The following is a 14,850-nucleotide window of genomic DNA, read 5'->3' as shown; positions in this document are numbered from 1 at the left end:
TAAACTATGAAAATTATGGGGTCAGTTTGACTTCATCTTTTTCAAAATTAAAATTTTTTTTAACGTCCTTCCGAAGCGGGCAACGGGATTACAATTCCGATGACCGACAGCTTCTTACGGGCAAAACCCACACCAAAAATAGTGCCGACAATATGTGGATGAGGGCAATAATATCATCAATTTTCTACTCGCTCATCTAAACCCTACATCTTAAGCTTAGCACTACTTTATTGTAGCATGATTCTTCTTCACCACTAGCCTCAAAAACCTATCATAGGACCAGACAGTTTTAAATTTTTATTTTTAGCAGGGGAAGAAGATAAATTAAGGGCTAGTAATTTACAATTACATAATCTACATAGCTAGCAGCCAAACCACTATAGGATTATCAGACCCCACACTCATACCTCCCTATGTTTGGGGTAAATTTTAGAAGGGATGATGAGGAGTTTTTACACCCATAGACACGCATCACTAGGGTTTATGTATTCTCATATGGCTCAGCTTTAGTGGTTTCTCATGAGCGAGGAGAGAAGGCATCTCAATGTCACACAACACCACACCCCATCCTTTTATTATTGAGTTGATTAAGAGACTGGAGGCACTAGCAACAACTAGGGCATCATGGAGTAGGAGATTCATGACCTACACACACAGCACATTTTTATGTCACCCAAAACTAGTGTAGGTATGACTACATGTACTAGTAATTCTTAGCATTACAAGAGCTACACTCTACCGTGACATTCCCACCCAAACCTGCAATCAACATTTTTGACACATGCAGATTGTTGTATCGATTCTGGGCTTTAAGACTAAAAATATCTTGTCAACAAATACTTCTTTCCCCTTTCTTCTCTAAGTTTTAGGAGCCATATAAAATCTAATAAAAATCCATATAAGGTCCAAATATAAGATCTAAAGGCTTCTACAATCAAATATATTACAAAATAAATATTTTCCATGGATTTCATCTCCTCATTCCAAATTTTTCCAAAAATTTTGAAATTTCCAAATGCGCATAAAATCCATAGCTACAGATGAAAATCGCATGGCGAAAGTGTAACTCTTACCTAGAGAAGAAGAAATTTGAAGTTTTTATGGCTTAAATCGACAGGAATCACAAGGTAGGAGAAGCCTTAGGGAAGTGTTGGTGTGCATTCAAAGGAAGCAAAAAAAGTTTGAAGGAATAAATGACATTGAACCAAGCCAATTTTTTATTTAATGAGTTAAACCTGTGGTTTAGCTGATTTGGCACTTAGGCGCCCTGCTGTCGAGTAACTGGCACTTAGGTGCCATTGATCATTATTTTTAATTTTAAATTTTTTTAACTACCTCGAACCAAAGGTTTTCAGACCCTAATTTTTTCAATCCAACAACAATTTTATTATTTTATTATCTTCCGAACTTCTTTCAACTTTCATTTGCACAAGTACTCGATTCCTAATATGAATCAATCCAACAATTCAAGCACAATAACACCACATATCAAACTCAAAAAATTAACATAAAAACACTAACATAAACATTAGTTAGATACAAACCAACAAACAACAATCCTACATAACCAGATAAGCGACTATAGAAAAATCAATACACTAACTTACTAAAATTCAAACACACTAAAACCTACAGATAAGAGTTTGAGACTAAATTGAACACACTGAAATATCATTTTTTTCAACACATAGCACCCACTACTCGTAATCATTACACTATTTTCCTCTGCATTCACATTCATCGACCGGTGATGCACAAATAGGTTATATAATGAAAAGTGAGGAAATTCATCTACAGACTTATCTCCAGTTCAATCATTCCTTTTGATACATCCTTATTTTTTCATCCTGGAAACTTGAAAGATGATGAAATTGAAGCTTCATCTGTCAGTTTAGATGGTCAAGTTGATCAGATATGGTGCAAGTTTTGGTTTGAATACTTGTCATTTCCTTTTCAATCTTCTAGATCTTTTTTGGCAATACTTTCAATGTTAACCAAAATAAATCCATTTTAGTAAGTCTAGGCATCATTGTTAATGAATTTCTTTCTATCAATAGCTCCATTATTCTTGCTCTCCATAGTTCTTGATGTCATAATCTCAAGGGGAGTTGATTCTTACACTCTTTTTTTCCTCCTCTCAAATACTCTTAGACACTTACATAATGAGGTCTTATGATCACTATGCTGGTTTTATTGTGGTTTAAATGGAAGAAGTAGGTTCAAACTCTAATGGAGCAGTTCAAACTGTAATGAGACATTTTTTTGAACTATGGCGCCTAGGCGCCAGATTTTAGCGCTTAAGCGTCGGACTTATCGTAAACTGGCGTTTTGGCGCCAGGTTTCGGTGCCAAGGCGCCAGTGCTCAAATATGCACTGCTTTTCCTTAGGTTCAATTAATACATCCTAATCTCATATTGATTAATAAATTAGTGTTTAGAGCCCCATCTCTTCATGTAGATTTCAATATAACAAAAATAAACAACAAAAATCAATCCATATAGATAACCATGGGCTGCCTTCCACGAAGCACTTAGTTTAATGACATTAGCCCTACGTATCCAATGTTTACTCTGGTTGACCCAACATCAGGACTTCATCATATATAGGTTAGTTTTCACTTATGTAAGGTTTCAGTCTATGATCGTTTACATTAAATATTCTTAAAGTTTTTTGCTCTGCCATATCCACAACACCATATGGATAGACTTTTATTATAATAAATGACCTCGACCACCTGGACTTAAGTTTTCCAAAAAATAATTTCAATCTAGTATTATAGAGTAAAACCTCTTATCTATGTTCAAAAGCTTTAAATCGTCCGATCATGCCAAATTTTCATCTTTCGCTTATAACCTTTTGCATTCTCATAAGATTCATTTCTAATTTTCTAAAGCTCATTTAATTTCAATAATTGTTTCTCCCCAGCATCCTTAAAATTATAAATAAATTCCTTTATAACCTAATAAGTCTTATGCTCTATTTCAACTGACAAGTAATAAGCCTTTCCAAATATGAGCCCATATCGTGACATTCCTACATGAGCTTTATAAGCAGTCATATAAGCCTATAGTACATTATCAAGTCTAGCAGACCAATGTTTTCTATTATGACTTATAATATTTTCTAATATTCTTTTAATTTCATGATTGGTCACTTCAGCAAGCCCACTGGTCTGAGGATGATATGCTGTGGAAATTCTATGTTTAATTCCATATTTCACATTTAATGTTTCAATTCTTCTTTTTTTAAAATGACTCCCCCCATCTATAATGATCACTCTCGACATTCCAAATCAGGTAAAAATATTTTTCTTTAAATGTTTTGCAACACTCCGAGCATCATATTGAGGAAAAGCAACTTCTTAAATCCATTTAGAAACATAATCCACAATATTTAAAATACACATGTTTTTGAAAGATGGTATAAATGGTCCCATAAACTCAAAACCCCAACATACAAAAATTTCAACTTCTAAAGTAAAATTTAGGGGCATTTCATTCCTTTTAAAAATATTGCTTACTCTGACATCTACCACATGTTTTTACATAAATACTAACATCTCTAAATAAATTAGGCCAATAAAATCTAGATTATAAAATATGAAATGTAGTTTAATCCATTCCAAAATGTCCACCAAAATCAGATTCATGATATTTTTGAATTATTTCTAGGGTTTCTTCAAATTGTACGCATCTTCGAATCACTTGATCGTTACATTACTTATATAAATATGGGTCATCCCAAAAGTAAAATTTTGCATCGTGAATGAACTTCTTCTTTTGGTGCTTTGTTAATCCGTAGGGTAAAATACTGCCAACTATTTAGTTAACTATATCAGCATGCCACAAAACACACCACTCTGAAATAGTGTATAATTAATAATGAGGAAAATTATCATTTATCTCATCATCATATTATCAAAATTTTCCTGTTCAAGCCTTAATAAATGATTAGCAATTTGATTATCAGATCCCTTCTTATCCACTACTTCAAAGTCAAATTCATGCATTAGAAGGACCCATCTAATTAATCTTAGTTTTGCATCCTTCTTTAGAATCATATATCTTATAGCAAAATGATCAGTATGTACAATACATTTTTCTCTAATTAGATAAGATCTAAATGTATCAAATGCATATACTATTGCCAATAACTCCTTATCAATAGTCATATAATTAATCTGAGCTTTATTAAGAGTCTTACTGGCCTTGTATATAACTTAAAAAATCTTATCATATTTTTTACCTAACATAACTCCAATAGCATAATCACTCGCATCACACATTAGTTCAAATGGTTTTTGTAAATCAAGTGAAACAATAATAGGTTTAGTGATTAATTTTTCTTTTAATAACTATAAAGCATTTAGGCCTTCCTGGTTAAAATCAAATATCACTTCTTTTCCAAAATATGGCATAAAGGTTTGGCAATTTTTCAAAAGTCTTTAATATATCGCCTGTAAAACCCAACATGTCTTACAAAACTTCTAACTCCTATCACAATAGTAGGAGGCAATTTAGAAATAACTTGTATTTTTGTTAGATCTACTTCCATTTCATTTTCAAAAATTTTATGTCCCAGCATAATTCCTCCTACGACCATAAATTGAGATTTTTCTTAATTGAGAACTAAATTTGATTCTTCACAGCATTTTAGAACTCTCATTCAATGATCTAAGAATGAATCAAAAGAGGTTCCAAAAATTGAAAAGTCATCCAAAAAAACTTCAATTCCTTTGAAAAGTTGTAGGTGCATTGCACAAACCAAAAGACAGTATTCTAAAAGCAAAAGTTCCATAGGGACTCGTGAATGTTTTTTTTCTTAATGCTCAGGAGTAATAGGTATTTGGTGGTATCCTGAATATCCATAAAAAAATAAAAATATCATGCTCAGCTAACCTATCCAACATTTGGTTTAGAAAAGGTAGAGGAAACTTATCTTTTGTTGTAGCTAGATTCAAGATTCATCACCCAGTGACTTATCTTGTTGGAATTAATTAATTCCATTCATTTACAACTACAGTCACTCCCCATTTCTTAAGAACACAGTGAATCATACTAACACAAGCAACGTCAGAAATTGGATATATGATTCCATCATCCAAGCACTTTAATATTTCTTTCTATGCAACATCTTTCATGATAGGGTTCAATCATCTTTAAGGATCTACCCTAGGCATGTGATTATCTTTCAATAAAATTCTATGCATACATATTGAAGACCTGATACCTTTAATATCTACTAACGTCCATCCAAAAGCTTCATTATAATTTCTCAAAATTTCCATTAATTTTTCTTCTTAATCTTTAGTTAAGTCTGATGATATTATAATAGGTAAATGTTTTGGGAGCACCTTCATCTCAAATTCAGGAGGTTGTTCAATTGATGTAATCAGAGGTTTAATATTTTCATTAGTGTCTAAAATCCCAAAACTTTCATGAACATAATTTGAATCCTCAGTGATTATCTAAATAGATTTATGTTGAAAATCAAGATCATTTCATGCCCGAGTTCTTGTTGTCCTTCTTTAACTTCATAACTTTCTCAGAAATCATTATTACTTAAATCATCGATAACCTCCATTCTATAACATTCGTCTTCTCTTCCTTTTGCTAGATATTTCTTAGATTTTAGCACATTAAAGGTAACTTCCTGGTCATTAAATCTAATGATTAGCTCTCATTTTTGCACATTCATCATAGCTCGTCTAATAGCAAGGCAAGGTCTCACTAAAATGATATATATTTCTTTATTTTCCTCCATATCTAAAATAATAAAATCCACAGGGAAGATAAATTTATCTACCTTCACTAGTACATCTTTTATAACCTCCTTAGGATAGGTGATTGATCGATCAGCTAACTGAGGGGTTATAGTAGAGGGAGAAATCTCCCCTGAGCCTAACCTTTTGAATATTTATAAGGGCATCAGGTTAATCATAGCTCCTAAATCACATAAAGCTTTTCCAAAAAATCTTTCTCCTATTGCACATGAATAACAAATCTACCAGGATCTTTATGTTTTTAAGGAAGCTTTTCTAAATTATTGCATTGCATTCTTCACTAAGTGCAACAGTCTCATAATCCCTAAACTTCCTTTTCTTATTTAACATATTTTTCATAAGCTTAACATAACTTGGCATTTGTTCCAAAGCCTCAGCAAAATAAATGTTGATTATTAGCTTCTTAAATATCTCTAAAAATTTATAAAATTGTTGATCCAATTTCTGTTGTCTTAGTCTCTGAGGAACTGGTGGTGGTGGTATTTTTTAATTGATCTTAGTTAAAGAGATAGATTTTTCTATATTCTCAGGAATATTTTCTTAATGTTTTTAAATTTTGTCATGTACCCTCTCAAATTCAATCTCTTTCTACAGTTTAGTATCCAATTCTCTTCCACTTCTTGACTTGACTACTTTAACTTCCTCTTGGTTTTTATCTTTAGGATTAATTTTAGTGTTATGGGGAAGTGTTCCCTGAGGCATATTGCTAAGTGAGTTAGCAATTTGTCCTAGTTTCTTCTCAATATTTCTAATTACATCACACTAACTTTGTAATTGATTCCCCATCTATAACACCACTTTTTCTATAGACAACTTCTCCTCCTTTATTTGTTGGTTATGGGTGAAGCCAGGAGGATAAAAGGGTTTATAATAATACTGACCCAATTGTTTCAGTTTCTCAATGGGTTTGCTTGATTGTTCCCTATTGTTGATTTCCACCACCATAATTACTATTCTAGCTAAAGTTAGGGTGGTTTTTCTAACCTGGGTTATAGTAGTTAGAATATGGTTCATTAGGTCTATTATTAATTGTATTTTAAGTCTCATAAAAAGGTGATTAAAAATCCATCATTTGTCCATATGAGTTTTCCTCACTCACATGAGGTGTTTGAGGTAAGTTAATTATGAATTCATTTAACTTCCTAGATATCACAACAACGTGAGACGCCAAAATTGAAACTGCTTCAATATCATGAAAACTGGATACTTTTTTTAGGATTTACCCTTTCAGAAGGCCATTGAAAGTTGTTAGTAGCCATCTCTTCTATTAATTCATATGGTTCATCAAATGGTTTTGACATTAATGATCTTCGAGCAACAGCATCAATGATAGTTCTAAGGGATCCTACTAACCATTTATAAAATATTGAAATAATCAACCAGTTTGTCAAAGCATGGTTTGGACACTTTCTAAGGAGTTTTTTGTATTTTTCACAAGCTTTTTATATTGACTCACCTTCATATTGAGTAAATGAGGTAACATCATTTCTAATCTTAACAGTTTTTTAAGGTGAAAAATACTTAAGTAAGAATTTTTGCACTAAATCTCCCCAAGTTCTGATAGATACAGGTGTTAATGACTTTAACCACATCTCAGCTTTATATTTTAAGAAAAATGGAAAAAATGTAAGTCTAACAACATCTTTGGTTACATCGTCGTACTTAAATGTACCACATAGTTTTAGAAAACTAGGATCCTCAGATGGAGTTTCCCCAAACTGATTAATTTGTACCATTTGGATTATAGCGGGTTTCAGTTCAAATGAGTTAGCAGCTACAGTAGGGGTTTGTATGCTAAAGTGAATTTCATCTAATGTAGGGTTTGCATAGTCCCTTAAAGGTCTTTGTATATGATAATGTCATTTTCAACATTTCGATTATCAATATTATTATGTGATGTGTTCATCATTTCTTGTAAATTGTGAAGCTCTTTTTGCTTTCAATTTTTTTCTTATAGTTCGTTCTAACTCAAAATTGTAAGGTACTAAATATTCATATTTTGAACTACACATACAAAAGTAAAAGTTCAGAAAATAAAATTAAACAAAACACTCTAAAATATAATAATAATAATATTTTTATTATTATTATTATTAGTTTTTTTTAATATTTTTAGAACACAAGCAAGCACTTATATATATAAACATCACTACATTTTTTCTAAAATAAGTCTATAGTTCAAATAAAATTTCTAAGTCAAAATTTCCTCACTTCCTCCCTTCCTTGAAAATGGCGCCAAAAATGTGATATCGTAATTTGATGTACATGCTTTGTGTATATCATCTTTAATTTTAGTCCTTGGCAAAATTGACAAAAACTTGAACCCCATTTCCTTGCTGATAATACAATTTTAAGTTTTTATAGTGGCTACTTTTAGTGACCTAGGTATTAAATTTTCTAATTATTGAATTCAAAGTTTCACTTGGATTGAAACACAAGTGCATGTATTGCTCAAGAAATATATAATTTTTTTTAAAACCCCAGTATTAATCCCACAGGGAAGGTGAAAACACTTTTTATGAATTAGTAAACCTTTACATAAACTTCAAAAAATTATCTTGGGAAAAAAGGTCACAAGTTTATATGAAAAAATAATTAACTAATTCCTACTAATTCAATTTCAAAAATTAAAGAAAATGTTAAGTGTTTTTAAACAAACTTGATGTAGAAGAGTTCAAATTATATGAAAATCTTTCCCCTTGCAATGAGATCATAATCAATGAAGGAATCAAATGCTTAAAGTTTAAATGTGGTATGGTGAAAAATATGAGCATACCTATTCTTTACACTCTTTCAAGTGCATAAAGAACATTGGTTAAACTAGTGTTATGTCCTCAAATCCTTGGTTATGTAGATCAAATTGGTTAAGTTTTTATCTTGTCACCATAGAATCATCTATTTACACCCATCAAAATTTATCTTCCTATCTATTTGCACTAACTTATGGGCTACATTATCACCCACTCAATTAATGTGATTCTCACTAAATTGATTAATACATAGCCGTCTTATGTCATTATGGATTCACAACAAGTTTTAACATACCAATTGACTAGATTGACTATGTAAATTAAGTATGAAGTAATGAATCATCACAAGTATGGAATAAGAGAAATTTTAAAAAATTCTAATCTTACACATGATTATTTCTTATTGCAAGGAGAAAGATAAAGAAAACTACTCATACTTCATGAGATTAACACAACAAAACATGATTTGTATTAAAATTTAAGTTTACACAATAAAATAGAACTAAAAAAAATACAAAGTATTTATCTCAGACTCCTCCCCAAGAAAATATTGAAGTTTCTTTGATGTATTCTCCTAACTTTTCTTACACACTCACACCAATAGACTCAACTCAAGAGACACTCTTGGACACACGCACTCCTCACACAACTACAACCCCTCACCACAACCACTCTTCACAACCTCAAATAAACAAACTTTTCCTTTGCAACTCCAAATCTCCAAGAGCCACATCCGATGCCCTTTCAAAAATTGTCTGAATCCATTGCATATTGGCAATAACTAATTCTGGCGCCTAGTGATACACCAAAATAATATGTTGTTTTAAGTATACATTTTATGCTTATTTTTTGTGATATTTCATATTGAAGAAGGGTACTTTCAAGTTTTTTTTTTTGTAGGTATATTAATCTTAGGAATTTGGAGTAAAAGTAATAAAAAGGATGAAATTTGGAGCCAAAACAACAAATTTTGGAAATTTTGGCGCCTGATGCTCCATATTGGTGCCAGAAGCGCCATTTTAAAGAGAGCTGGTGCTTGATGCGCGAGATTTGCCCTAGAAGCACCATTTGATAGAGAGCTGAAGCTAAATGTGCGAGAGATAGTGCCTGGAGTGCCAAAACCCATAACAGCGTGGTCTTAATTAAGTTGGGGGTTGATGCACCAGAACCAGCGCCAGATGTGCCAGAGATTAATTTTTCATATTAAAGCGGTTTGGGAAGTATTTTGTGAGAATTTTGGAAGAGACACTTGTTCTAAAGGCCCCTTGGAGTGATTCAATGCATCTAAAGACTTTGAAAGGTACTTTTATTAAGGGATATGTCTTTTGAATCAATGAACATGTCTTTCGAATTTAGAAGGGTTGACTTTTGGATAGAATTTTTAATTCTTTTTGGAGGGAGGCAGTCTTCAATAAAAGTGAGGTTTCAGAGAGTGTGTAAGTGTGACGTGTAAGGGGCAAACAGTAGAGTTTTAGAAAGAGAGAAAGTCTAAGGCTTGGAGATTTTCTTCAAGAATTGTAAGAGGAGAGGGAATGTGAGAGATTTCTTCTTCATTATAATTCTAAGAGAGAATTGAGAGTGCTTGTAAAGAGAGAAAAGTTTGAAGAAAACTTCTAAGGATTTGCTTAGGATGGATTGTGAGATAAATTGTGTCTTTTATTTCTTTCAATTTGTAAACTTGTTCTTATATATGAAAACCATGTTTTGTCGTATCCTTCTCATGAATTATGAGCAATCTTTATCCTTCTTCCTACTTTGAGATATGGTTTTGTGAAGAATTGATTTTACTTTATAAGGTCTTAAATGTTAATGATTTGTGATGATCGGAACTTTGATCTTCATTTACATTTTAAGGTGGCCAATTAATTAGTTAAAATGGGTTGAGAAACATATTTTCTGAAAGGGCTATGATTTCTACAACATGGTGAGAATCACATTTGATTTCATGGGAGAGGAAGTCATCATGAGAGTTGAGTGCAAATAAATAGGGAAATATACTTTTTTGGAAAATATACTTTTGGGAAATATACTTTTTTGGATGCAGAATTGGAGATTTTTAAGGTGACAGATTAAAATCCCTAATTTGGTCTAGTTGATTGGAAATTGAAGCGAGATTATTAGCCTTTAGGTGAGGGAGTAGTGGGAGCTCTGGAGTGGCAGTCGGTATCCTCCCAGCCTAACCACAAAATTAGGGACCAAACTCAGGATTAGTCAATGTTCTTTATGCACTTGGAAGAGGGTAAAGAATATGATTGCTCCTATTTGGCACAAAATAATTTGTATATATTTTTTCAAATGATTTTAGTTTCTTCAAAATCCATTTACTCATTGTAAAGGGGAAGTATGCTTTCTTAATTTTAAACTCTTCATCACAAAAACTTTGTTTAGTTTTCATAAATTTTACTTTTGAAAGTTTAGCAATTAGTTTAATTAACTTTGTCTTTTTACTGCATTTTATTTAGCATTCACATTATTATTTTATATTCTAATTTAGCACTTCACTTTTGTAGTTTAAAGTTATAGTTTACATTATAATCTTAAGAATTTACTTATAGGGATTTCCATCTTCCCTATGGGATCAATATCTAAGACTCCATTAGAGCCCTTTATTATTTCTGTGATATATATAATTGCGTTATTTTTACAGGATTTGGTAGTTTAAAGATTTTTAAATGATAAAACTATTTTCACTAATGTTGTTTTTGTTGGGATTAATTTGCATATTTACTATTGTATATGTCTTGTGTATATTGTAATATTGAAAAATATTCGCAAAATCAACACACTAAATGCTTAAAATTAATACATAAAATCCACTTGCATCAAGTTTTTGGCGTTGTTGTCGGGGAAGTAACGGAAAGTAGTAGTAAGTTATTTTATAAATTATTTTTATTTTAAACTAAAAACTAAAAAAAAAGAGTGTTTGTAGTTTACTTTGAATATTTTCATATTTTAGCGTGTTTGCTTATTTTAATTACTTATTGTGTTTGTTTATGCGTAGTGTAAGATCTAAGGATTTAGTGCGTTACAATTTTGAGTTAGAAAGAGCTATTAGAAAAATTCAAAATAATTAAAATAGAATAATCATTTTAGCAAAATAACTTGCAATTTGAGTAATGCCAAAAATGAAAATGAACATCATCAGAGACCTTTAAGAGATTATGTTAATCCTACAACAGATGAAATTCATTAGATTATATAAAATCCTATTGTAGTTGTCAATTCATTTGAGCTTAAACCTCTTGTTATCCAAATGGTACAAAACAATTAGTTTGGAGAAACACCAACTAAATATCCTAATTTACACCTTGCTAGTTTTCTAGAGTTGTGTGCTACTTTTAAATATGATGGAGTGTCGAATGATGTTGTCAGAATAAGAATTTTTCCTTTTTCACTAAGGGATAAAGCTAAGATATGGTTAAAATCGTTAGCACCTGGATCTATCAAAACTTGGGGAGACTTATCACAAAAATTTTTATCTAAATATTTCCCACCTTCAAAAACTGCTAAGCTTAGAAATGATTTTACATCTTTTTGTCAGTTTGCAGGGGAATCAATTTATGAAGTGTGGGAAAGATTTAATGATCTCCTTAAGAAGTGTCCACACCATGCATTGCTAGATTGGTTAATAATTCGAACTTTTTATAATGGATTGGTTGGATCTCTCAGATCGATAATTGACCTTGTTGTTGGGGCATCATTGATGTCAAAACCATTTGATGAAGCACATTACTTATTTGAAGAGATGGTTAATAATAATTATCAATGGCTCTCTTAAAGGGTAAATCCAAAAAGAGCTAGTATTCATGATTCTAATGCAATATCAATGTTAGCTACCCAAATAGCTACTATATCAAAGAAGATAGATCAATATGGAATGAATTATTCTTAGACATTACCTGTGCTTGAGGAAAAGCTCAGTCTTCTTATGGGACCTTAAATGCAATACATAATCATTCTAATAATCCTTATGCCAATTATTAGAATCATGGTTGGAAGAATCATCCAAATTTTAGTTGGAGTAAGAATAACTCTAATGCTGCAAATCCACAATGGGGAAACAACGTTGTAAACCCATTGGGAAACTCCAACAATCAAGGAAATCTAACTTATAAACCTTATTACCCTCTAGGTTTTAATAATTTACAGAGTAAAGAGAAAAAGTTGTCAATGGAGGAATTGATATTGCAAATGGGAAGCCAATTACAAAGTTAAGGAATTGCAATTAGAAACATGGAAAATCAATTGGAATGTATTGCTAATGTACTTAGTAATAGACATCCAGGAACATTGCCCAATAATGTTGAAGTAAATCCTAAAGATCAATACAAAGAGAAAATTAAAGCTATTCAACCGAGAAGTGGAAAAGAATTGGAAACCAGGGTTCAAAAAGAAGTGGAAGTTGAAGTTAAGAAGATGAGGTGGAAAATAAAAAATTGGTGAAGATTTTCATTTTGAGTCAGAATGTCCGATTAAGCCAATGAAAATCACTATATAAAGTCAACCACATCCATTTTCTCAAAGATTGAAGCTGGAAAATAGAGATGACCAATTTTTAAAATTTTAGAAATATTGAGGAAATTAACGATAAAAATTTTATTTTTATAAGCCTTGGAACAAATTCCAAGCTATGTGAAATTCATGAAGGATAAACTTATTAAGAAATGAAAGTTTGTAGATAACAAGACTGTTGCACTCAGTGAAGAGTGTAGCACTATAATTCAGAAGAAACTTCCTAACAAACTTAAGGATTTGGAAGTTTTACTATTCCTTATGGTATTAGCGAAAGATTTTTTAGAAAAGCTTTAGTTGTGTTTGATTTGGGAGCCAATATTAATCTTATGTTGTTATCAATTTTTAGAAGGCTGGGTTTAGGAGATATTTCACCTATAACTGTAACTCTTCAGTTAGCTAATCATTCAATTACCTATCCTAAAGGAGTTATAAAAGATGTTTTGGTAAAAGTTGATAAATTTATCTTTTCTGTGGGTTTTATTGTATTATATATGAAGGAAGATAATGAAATTCCTATCATTTTAGGAAGACCATTCTTTTCCACTGAAAGAGCTTTGATAGATGTGTAGAAAGGAGAACTAACTATGAGAGTTAATGATCAAGAGTTTACATTTAATATTGCAAAATCAAGTAGATAGCCTCCAAAAGAACAAGAGATTGAATGCTTCAAAATCGATATTAATGAATTCTTAAGCCATGAATATTTCAAGGAGAGATTTGAAAAAGAATTTGAAAAGAAATATTTGGAATATCAAGATGAGAATAAAATTCAGGTAAAATTCAGGATGAATCTACGGGAGTGAGTAATGAAGATTTGGATTATGTTCAAGAAAATTTGAAATTTCTACAGAAAGTAATAATAATTTGATTTCATCTATTGAGAAACAACCTAAAATAGAACTGAAAATACTTCCTACACATTTGAAGTATGCATTCTTAGGAGATTTATCTACATTAGAGATTTATCTACATTGTTTATCTACATTGCCTATTATAGTATCCTCAAAATTAACTGATACGTAAGAACAACATTTGTTAGAAAATTTGAGTAGATATAAGAAAGCCTTTGGATAGACATTTTCTGATATTAAAAGAATTAGTCCTTCAATTTGTATGCATAGAATTTTATTGGAGGATCAAAAAGAACTAAGAGCTGATCCTCAAAGGAGATTGAATCCTATGATGAAAGAAGTTGTTAAGAAAGAGATTTTCAAATAATTAGATGCTGGAATAATATATCTCATTTCAGATAGTTTTTGGATGAGTCCAATTTACTGTGATCCAAAGAAAGGAGGTGTGACTGTAGTGACAAATGAGAATAGTTAATTTAAACCAACATGACAATTCACTGGATGACGGATCTGCATATATTATAGAAAATTAAATCTTGCCACCAGAAATGATCATTTTCCTTTACCCTTTTTGGACCAGATGTTGGATAGGCTGGTTGGGCACTGACATTTTTGTTTTGTAGATGGATATACCAGTTATCATCAAATATCTATTGCTCTAGAGGATCAAGAGAAAATCAAGCTCTAGAGGATCAAGAGAAAACAAAATTTACTAGTCCTTATGGAACTTTTGCTTTTTGGCAAATGCCCTTTGGATTATGTAATGCACCAACAACATTTCAAATGATGTATGAATTCAATTTTCAGTGATTTAGTTGAAAAAGGGATTGAAGTTTTTATGGATGATTTTTTTTTATTTAGAACTGCAATTGAAATATGTATAAATCATTTAGAGAAAGCTCTAGAATGATGTGAAAAGATTAATCTGGAAAAATGCAATTTATGGTTGTAG

The sequence above is a fragment of the Phalaenopsis equestris genome, unplaced genomic scaffold (assembly GCF_001263595.1).
Source record: "Phalaenopsis equestris unplaced genomic scaffold, ASM126359v1 Scaffold199423, whole genome shotgun sequence".
NCBI lineage: Eukaryota > Viridiplantae > Streptophyta > Magnoliopsida > Asparagales > Orchidaceae > Phalaenopsis > Phalaenopsis equestris.
Note: the sequence above shows the minus strand (reverse complement) of the source record.